At 46.9% G+C, this 8,891-nt stretch overlaps 1 pseudogene; it reads left to right on the top strand.

Moving 5' to 3' along the window:
• Positions 1-760: 760 nt before the first annotated feature.
• On the top strand, positions 761-1,254 carry LOC110286094 (annotated as a pseudogene).
• Positions 1,255-8,891: the final 7,637 nt, after the last annotated feature.

Below are 8,891 nucleotides of genomic sequence, written 5' to 3' on the forward strand. Positions count from 1 at the left end.
CGAGTGCCCTTATTAGAGACAGAGTGGGGCTGGCTGAGATGAATCAAGCCAGGAGAGAGACCTGCATTCAATCCCTGGGACCCATGGAAAGATGGAGTGAGAGAACAGACTTAAGGAAGGTGTTCTATGTCCTCCACATGTTACACTCATGTGAACACACACACACACACACACACACACACAAGAAAGAAGCAATCTCTCCCTCATGAGGGATCTCGAGGGATAATCTAGCTCTGTGGTTCTGAACCTTCCTAATGCTGCAACCCTTTAATACAGTTCCTCATGTCGTGGTGACCCCCAACCATAACAGTATTTTGGCTGCTGCTTCATGACTGTAATTTTGCTACTGTTCTGAATCACAATGTAAATATCTGTGTTTTCCAATGGTCTTAGATAATCCCTGTGAAAGAGTCATTCTAGTCCCAAAAGGGTCACAACCCACAGGTTGAGAACCACTGATCTAGTGGGATGAGGGCCATCTGGAAACGAAGAGCTGGCCCCTCACCAGGGATAATTTCCTGGTACCTTGCTCCTGGACTTCCCAGTCTCTAGACTCATGAGATAAACTGATGGCTTGTGCCATCTGGTTTGTAGTGTTTCTATTAGAGCCGCCTGAATTTAGGAGAAGGCATAATGACCCTGGATATGATAGCAAATGAAATTCACTTAATTATCCAACCAGAGCTGTGGGATCTTCCCTCAGCAGAAATTGTCCTGGATCTTCTGTCTTTTAAGATGATTATACTCGGCAGCTGCCGCGATGGTAATGTGTAAGAAGAATTGGATTGCCATCTATGAACTCCTTTTTAAGGAAGGCATGATGGTCACCCAAAAAGATCCACATGCCCAAACACCCTGAGCTGGCGGACGGGAATGTGCCCAACCTTTATGTAATGAAGGCCATGCAGGCTCTCAAGTCTCGAGGCTACGTGAAGGAGCAGTTTGCTTGGAGACATTTCTACTGGTATCTTACAAATGAGGGCATCCACTGTCTCTGAGCTTACATGCACCACCCTCCAGAGATCATGCCCACCACCTTGCTCGCAGCCATCCCCAGGCTGGCAGGCCTCGGCTCAAAGGTCCAGAGGGTGAGCAACCTGCAAGATTCCCAAGAGGGGAGGCAGACAGAGACACCTACAGAAGGAGCACTGTGCTCCCTGGAGTTGACAAGAAAGCTGAGGCTGGGGCTGGCTTAGCAACTGAGCTCCAGTTTAGAGGCGGTTCTGTCATGGACGTGGTCAGCCACCTCAGTGAAGCTGGGGATTATGTTGTATTGAATAAACTTTAAAGAAAATAAAACCAAACAAAAAGATGATTATACTCATGAAAATTTGCTATTTTATTATTATTTGTGTGTTCATGGTGTATGTATGAGTCCATGTGCCCATGTGTGCAAATATGGAGGCGGGAGGAGGGTCTCTAATGTCCCGGAACTCGCTGTTTTTGCTGGCCAGCAGGCTGCGGCAGTTTGCTGCCTGTACCCCTCACGGTGCTGGGGTGCTGGGGTTACAGGTGTGAGTAGCCACGCCCGGCCTCTTACAAGGGCACTGGGGATCCCAACGCAGGTCCTTATGTTTGCGTGGTCAGTGCTTTTACCCACTAATCCATCTACCAAGTTCCTTCTCTACCTTTTCTAGTGGAGCCTCAGCTTACCAGCAGTGTGAAAATTTACTTCTTCGGCTGTGAAGCAACAGGTTGCCCCAGAATGTATTTGAAAGGAGCCGACCTCCTGAGCACCACGGAAACATGTAGTTTGCATAGATATGTTTATGATATTTGGCTCATGATGCAAGCTGAACTATTGTCTCTATAACCTTCTAAATCAAATCTAGTTTTTACTCAAGTTTTAAAAAGGAAAGGATTATTCATAGGTCTGTATTTTGAAAATGACCTCTGCATTGAAAGTTGTTTCTTATGCCCCCCCCCCCCATGAATTCCTCTTTTTGAGAAACACTTAAACATTTAAAATAAAGTCTTAAGGTTGCTGAGTTAAGGGCTGAGCTTTGGCGTCACATGCACGGATTGTGTCTGCAGGGCGGTTGAACCCCCTTTTCCTCCCAGGTGTTCATAAAAGACTTGTGTTTCCTGGCTAGGAATGAGGGGAGCAGTTGGCTGCATTACCAGAAAAAGAAAAAAAAAACAGCCTTAGAGAAATGGTTTGGCACCACTACTGTGGGCCTGAGCCTGCTGCCCTTCTGCACCTGTGTCAGGAGCAGACAGAGTTGCCATCCATCGGTCTTTCTGGACAGATATACAAGTGGTCCCCTCAGGTGTGAAATTAGGAATTCATGTGTGTGTAGGATGCTCAGCCCTCCGGGGCAGGAGAGGGCTATACTCTAAGTGGAGAGATAAAGCTACACTTGTCCATTTATAGAGTGGTAGGTAGGGGCAGAAGACAACTCAAATGTATATTAACGGTGTGTTCTCTGAGGAAGTCTCCAGGACCTGAGATGAGGGATGTGTGTAGGGTCAGCATCTCTGGGGCAGTTGGAGAAGACTGGTCAGGAGGAATCACGGTAGAGTATCAACAGAGGCAGTTGTTAGAGCTCTGTGATCATTCAGTGCTATCACCCATGGCAACAACCTCTCCCAACCATTGATTGGGAATTGGTGTGGGTTTCCCCTAAGGGAAGTCCTGACAGAGATGTGGAGGCATTTTCTCTGAGCCATCAGCCTCCTGTCTGAGGAGCTGGGGAGGCTTTGTCAGCATCCTCTATAGAGGGTCAGTGACTTGGTGATCACTGTCCATGCTGGAGAGAAGAAAGAGAGAGGGTCTGAGGCTAAGGGGCTGGACATGATCAGGGGATCTGTAGTGATATCAGTTTCTGTTTACTAGCCATTTTACCCCCACTTAAGACAGCGTAAACTCCCAGAGCTACAATTATTCCCATTGTCTTAGGTCCCCCGATAAAACTCTAACTCGACGCATTTTTTTTTTGTTGTTGTTGTTATTGTTTTGTTTTGTTTTTTGAGACAGGGTTTCTCTGTGCATCCCTGGCTGTCCTGGAACTCACTCTGTAGACCAGGTTGGTCTCAAACTGGAAATCTGTCTGCCTCTGCCTCCCAAGTGCTGGGATTAAAGGCGTGCGCCACCACTTGCCTGGCTTCAATACATTTTTCTTTTTACTGTTTTTGTTAACAGTTCTATTCAGTCTTTCAATTAGTTTTCTAAAGACTGCAGAAGTCGATTTTGAAATTGCTTCTTTCTGACTTGACTCCTTAGCCCAGCAAGTTTGTCCTCTAATCCCCACTCTTATGGTTTGCATCTCAGACCCCTGCTTAAATCTTACCTTCTACTTAATTGCACTGAAAACAAGTAAAGCCTTCTCAGAGCAACTTGGTTAAAATCGGTCCAGTCCCACCCACAGACACCTGCCCCCTTCCTCCTTCCCACAGCACGTATACCAGCCACCTCTAGTGGATTATTTACCGTCTGTTTTTATCTAATAAATGGTAAGCTCCGAGAGGGCAGGGACCAGCTGTTTGAGCCTGGAAGAACTGGCTCCTGGAGGGCACCCAACAGAACTGCAGGTTGAACTCATGGTTGGACTCTCTGCTTCCATCAGCTCCACTCTGGCCATTGGCAACAGTGTCTAGCTGGAATCACAGCTCCGAGTCTCCATCCTAATCTTCTGGGTAGATTCTGCTAGCCAGCATGCTCACCTCCAGGGATAGCTGAAGGTCAGGACAAATGTTAAAGCGTTTCCTAATGTAGACCATCTCTATAGATGTCCACGATTACTAATATCTTAGTGTATTGTTGACTTCTCAGTGAAAGGGTATGTGCTCTGAAAGCTGGGGCCAGAACTGAGTGAGATTTTCCAGGTTATGGGTAGTGGCACAGGCTGGTTGTCTCCATGTGTAGAAGCCACCTGAGGACAGCCACCAGAAGAGCGTGAGTGGCTGAGAGTTCAAGAGCTTATAATGTTCACCTGCCGTATCTACTGCTCTCTGACCTGGTACTCATGGCTTATCAGCAATCCAGAAGGAGAGGGTATTTAGTGGGTTGCCTCAAGAGTTTTACTGAGCAAAAGAGAGGCTGGAAAAGATTTCAGAGATAGGTGGGAGTAGTGATGAAGAACCCTGACTTAGGATTTTGGAAATGTTACTAAGTGGAATTAAATAGTCCTGGAAGTGAAGACAGGGATGCAGGCCAGGCATTGAGGCTCCCACGTGTAACTTCCACACTCAAGAGATATAGGCAGAAAGACAGAGCGTTCAAAGCCATCCTGAGATCAAGGCAGTGCAGCCTGGCTACAGGAGACCCTACTTCAAGAAGAAAACCAAAGAGCAAAAAGGGGAATGGGCTAGAGATACAAATGCAATAGAAGCCAGGAATGGCAGGGCTGGAGGGCTCTGCAGGCTACCAGGGGCCATGGATGAGAAGCCCTCCTCCCAGCCAGTGACCAACAAGCAGCTCAGCCTGTGGTCTGGGCTCCCATCCCACTTGAGACTCTGTTCCCATTCCGGTCTGGTCGTAGTTCACATCTCACGGCTATCATCTCCTCATTGGTTCCCTCTCTCTTCTCTGATTCACCCTTGCCTAGTTGGGTTTCAGGAGGCGCCATATTGCTCAGTGGGTCTCCATGCAATCTCATATCAACGGCTCCCACGCCTGCAAACAAAACCCCAGCTCTCCTATCTACACCTTTCCTGTGGGCAACTGCCTGTCCCTCCTCACACCCACGGGGGATGCTCAGGCTATAGCCTGCTCATTTTGTGTTCCTCTGGAGTTTAATAAATATAGTTGGGTGAAAATTAGAGGCCACCAGTACCATGATATGGCCATCGACTCCCTTGTCCTGTCCTGTCTCACTTAGTAGATAACAAAATAAAGTGGAAATACAAAATGTCCTTGTATTAGGCACTCAGACGATAACTATTACTGTGGGTGGCTTCTCAGTGACAAGAAACTTTGAGAAACTCTAGTTTTCCCCAGTGGGGTAGTTCCAGAAGACACCTGCTGTGAAGAGCCAAGAACAGCTGTGCAGGCAACAGAGGAAGCTGGCACTCACTCAGTAAAAAAACCAAACCAAAACAAGACCCTGCCTGCAGTTGGATGGCAAAGTTCCCAGATGGGCAGCTTGACATAAAGAGGCGCTGTGAGGTGTTTGATATAAAAGAAGATAAAAACCGCCGGAAACAGACATCTCCTCTCCTAAACTGACTCCCTCAATGTGTGCAAAGAACAACCCGGCTCAGGGTAAAAATAGTGTTTGTGGATGAAGGGGGATGTGTTTGTCCACCCAGGGAAAGACTGCAGCTGGCCAGCCTCTTTCCTGCACAGTGGAGGGTTTGAAGGACAGGAGAGGAGAACAGGGTGGAGATACAGATGTGGATCCATATTAAACTTAGAGGAGAAGCAACTGCTCAGGAATGGCAGAATGGTGGCCAGATGTGGCCTTTGTCTCCTCATCCCTGTGACATCATCTCCAGGCAGGAGCACCAATCATGTCAGCTAGCACCTTGGAGTGGCAGGGTGGGAGGGCAGGGAGAATGGTGAGTGGTGCCCAAGCAGGCCAGGCAGGCAGAGGGAGTTTTGTCTTAGGAGGCCGTGAAGGTTAGTACTCTGTTGGAAGCTGAGGAGTCCACCAGTGACAGAAATTGCCCAGGCAGATACGCCCAAAAAGTGTCAGGTGGCTCAGGGTTGTCTAGTCCGGGGTCATGATACTCTTGTCTAAGTACTGTGCAAAACAGCAAACAGAACAGGGCCAAGTCGGGCTCCAGACTCAACAAGCCAAGCAGGATTCTTTACTGCAGGGCTCCATGAGGTGTTGGACATTTTAATACTTGTTGCATAGAGTTCGTCTGATCCCTCTGACCTAACTCATTACAGAATCACCATCATCAACTTTATCACCAGTCATCAACAGAGTCTCACTGTATAATCCAGGCTGGCCTCAAACTCATGACCCTGCTGCCTCAATTTCCTCGTTTCTGGGATCGCAAGTGTGCTCCACCATACCCAGCACTGAAGACTGTTTTGTTTGGCTTGGAGCATCTCCCTGAGACCCTGGGCTCCTTGCAGATCTCTTTACCCTCCCTAGGATGCAGAGTCTACCTTGAGTGGCACTGGCAGAAAGATTGGTGAAGTGTGAAGAGACACAGGGACGTGAAGGGGGAACAAAGAGAAGTCACAGCCTTTCAGTTAACAGTATTGTCCTGAGCAAGCACTGCATGCCAATATTCTTGTATTTAGTCTTCATAAACACTCACAAGACAGAAACCACTAGAACCTCACTGTGTATATTAGGGAACTGAGGCACAGGAATGTCTGGCAACACACCTATGGGTATGTCTGTAGCTCGTAATGCTGTGTGTTATGGGCAAGACATAAAGATGGTAGGGGCAGGAAGGGCCACCAGAAAAGCCTGGGAAAACCCTTCATCACTTTGTTCAGAGGGCTCCCACCAGATCAAGTTTGGAAGTATTGGTTGATGTGGTTCAGGGAGACCAGACCTCCTGTCTGTGTGTTCACATCAGCAACTGAGAACTCTAGCCCAAGAGTAGCCTGAGCACAGCAATGGGTGTTGCTTCCACTCAGGTGGGGAGAGGGTGGTCTTGGAGCCTCACTATTCCCTTTCCTGGCATCACGCACATTCCCCACCATCCCCTTGACATCAGCCAGCGTATAATCCTGACATGTCAGGAACATGTATTCTCCCACATCCCACATGCTCTGCCATAGAGAGGTAGACTCTTGAGACTACACTAACCAATAGGCAATGAACAGCAGCAATGTGTATTACTTGGCATTGAGTGTGGGTACTAGGTAGTCCTGCTGTGATCTCTGTCCGGCTGCAGCAGTGGCTGAGACGGTCCAGATGTGGCAGGTACAAACATGTCAAGCTTCCATTTGGCCTGGATTTAGAGTAGAGCAGAACCCTCCAACAAGTAGCATGAAGGAAAAAAAAATAGACTTTGATTTGTTTAGCCAACACAAAGGATTTGGAACTTATTGGCCATTGACTGGACCAAGGAGCCACTTAACACCTGATGCAATTAGCAGCAGAAAATTATGGTATAGAAGGAAGAAATTAATTCCTGCCGCTATCAGGGATGCCAACGGAAATAACAAAACAATTGACTTTTGTATAGTGTTTCATAGTTTGTGTGTGTGTGTGTGTGTGTGTGTGTGTGTGTGTGTGTTCAGAGGACAACCTAGTATGCCACCCACTTGTTTTGAGACAATGTCTCTCACTGTGGCATCTCTAATTAGGCGAGGCTGACTGGGCAATAAGCCCTAGCGATCTGCCTGTCCCTGTCACCCTAGCACTGGATTACAAGTTCATGTTGTCACAACCAGCTTTTAATACGAATACCATGGATCAAACTCACATCCTCATGCTTGGGTGGCTGACACTTTACCAACTGAGATAGCTCCCCGGACCCATGTTTCACAATGTTCAAGGTACTTGATAAACAGAGTTTAATTAATTCCAAAAGTGACCACCATGCTTCCATGATTCTGAGTCGTTTTCCACCTCCTTTCATTAAGCCGTGACTGTGTAGTCCATTTTCAGCTGTTAGAGCAAACCATCTGAAACTGGGTAATTTAGAAGGCTTATTTCGGCTAACCATTCTGCAGGTTGGGATGTCACTGAACGTAGATAAGCTTGCATTCTTCTTCCCATGGTGGGAACAGAAAGGCAAGCGGGGTGTGTGTGGCCGGGATGAATCATGAAGGGTGGCTTTATGTTTCAACAACCCTGCATCCAACCTGTGACAAAGGCACTAATCCTTTTTGATGTCTAGTTGCCCCTCCAGGTCCACCTCCCAACAATGCTCCAATGGCAATAAAGTTCCCATATAGGTTTAGAGGGTAAAAACTATTTTCAAATCATAGTACAAAGGCTTCAGACTACATCATGCTATTGTGAAGGACCCCCTGAGTCAGAAAACTGGGATTGGAAGCCCCAGACTTCATCTCCAGAGTTGGTTAGGGTGAGATTCCTAAACGGTTCTAACTCCAACCCCTGCTTTCCCCACCATCAGGGCTCTGGATCAGTAGATTGCCTGACAGTCAGGAAGGACCTCACACGGGATGAAGCAGAAACATGTCCACCCTTTATCCAGCTCACTTAAAATAATCTCACCACCTTTGAGTCACCAAGATGTAAACACAAGAGAAAAAAATTAAAAATAATTTACTGTTGTGGCTAAAATACAATCCCTGTCTATTGTAGGAGTCTGTTAAACAACAGCCAAGCATAGTGTGTAGTACAAGTTGCTCCAAGAGGTGGCATTGGGAAAGGCCCTGTAAGTTGCTGGGTTAGACCAGCCTGGGAAGCATGCTTGACACCATCTCAAAGAAAAATAAATAAGGAAAGGAGAGGAAGGGAAGAAATAAATCTGTAAAAGAAAAATGCACAAAGACAAAGCTAAAAGTCCTGCCTAAACCCCCTGAGCAGCAGGATTCTCTGTTCTGATGTAGGGCTGGTCATATGCCTCCTTGCTCCTCTCTATGAGAACTGGTCACCATGTATTATGAGCTGGTTTTGTAATTATTAGATTGTGGACATTTACACATGCCATTAACTAGTTTATGGCATGACTTACCTGTTACCCTTTATCCAACAGCCGGCTAGTAGACAGCTCGTGTTGTTTCTAAACTCTATGTACAGATCAGGCCATGATGAGCTGCCTGGTATGTGCATCTTTCTGAGTCTCTCTTCAGATGGAGTATGCCTCTAGTGGTGTGGCTAATGCCCCGCCTGTACCTCTGCTCTCATTGTATTAAAGATTCAGTTGGGTGTTTCATATAGAAGAGAGAATTTACCATAGAAGACTACTTTCTTCTTCTTCTTCTTCTTCTTCTTCTTCTTCTTCTTCTTCTTCTTCTTCTTCTTCTTCTTCTTCTTCTTCTTCTTCTTCTTCTTCTTCTTCTTCTT

This window comes from Mus caroli, chromosome 19 (assembly GCF_900094665.2).
Source record: "Mus caroli chromosome 19, CAROLI_EIJ_v1.1, whole genome shotgun sequence".
Classification (NCBI taxonomy): domain Eukaryota; kingdom Metazoa; phylum Chordata; class Mammalia; order Rodentia; family Muridae; genus Mus; species Mus caroli.